Source organism: Peromyscus maniculatus, chromosome 10, assembly GCF_049852395.1.
Source record: "Peromyscus maniculatus bairdii isolate BWxNUB_F1_BW_parent chromosome 10, HU_Pman_BW_mat_3.1, whole genome shotgun sequence".
Lineage (NCBI taxonomy): Eukaryota > Metazoa > Chordata > Mammalia > Rodentia > Cricetidae > Peromyscus > Peromyscus maniculatus.
The window spans coordinates 94047923-94048618 of record NC_134861.1 but is presented as its reverse complement, the minus strand read 5'-3'; the positions used below and the strand labels follow the sequence as shown (position 1 = coordinate 94048618).

At 37.4% G+C, this 696-nt stretch overlaps 1 non-coding gene across 1 annotated transcript; it reads right to left on the bottom strand.

The window, feature by feature from the left end:
• Positions 1-385: 385 nt before the first annotated feature.
• Positions 386-490, bottom strand: LOC121821087 (U6 spliceosomal RNA). The gene has a single exon (XR_006061775.1). It is a non-coding gene; the product is annotated as a U6 spliceosomal RNA (small nuclear RNA).
• Between the last annotated feature and the right edge of the window lie 206 nt (positions 491-696).

The following is a 696-nucleotide window of genomic DNA, read 5'->3' as shown; positions in this document are numbered from 1 at the left end:
AATAATCTACCTCTTAAAAAATAATTTCTATATCATATCCCCTTTTTTTCTTTAGAAAGAGATTGATTATGAACATTAACTATTTCTAACCAACCCCCTTTAAATAAAAACAAACATTCATGAACAATATTTTGAAAATTTAGGCATAGTTTTTTTTTAATATTATCTCCTGCTGATTGGGGCACTGGTAATCTTACGGGGATTCTAAGAAAATTCAGAATTATGGCCAAGTCCTGATTGAGGTATTTTGTGTGGTTGGTCCATCTCAACCAATAGTCTTGAACCTGTTGTGGATGTTGGATCATCTGGGCCATCACTGTCATTGGAGGCTTTTCAGAGGGTCTTGTTCCATCAAACCTGATCATCTTTAACTTTGAATGAATTCAAATATATGGAATGCTTCACGAATTTGCAAGCCATCCTTGTACAGGGGCAGCGCTAGTCTTCTCTGTATCGTTCCAATTTTAGTATATTGCTGCCTAAGTGAGCGCTTGGGTTGTTGTGAAGGGCAGAGCAAGGAACACAGGTGTATAACTATATTGTGTGCAGACTTCGATTCCTTCTAATATATACCAGGAGGGGCTGAATCACATGGTGGTCCTATGTCATTTTCCAGGAACTTCCATAATCATTTCCATGTTGGTAACACCTATTTATGTTGTCTAGCAAGGTATAAAGTTTCCCCTTTGTCACATC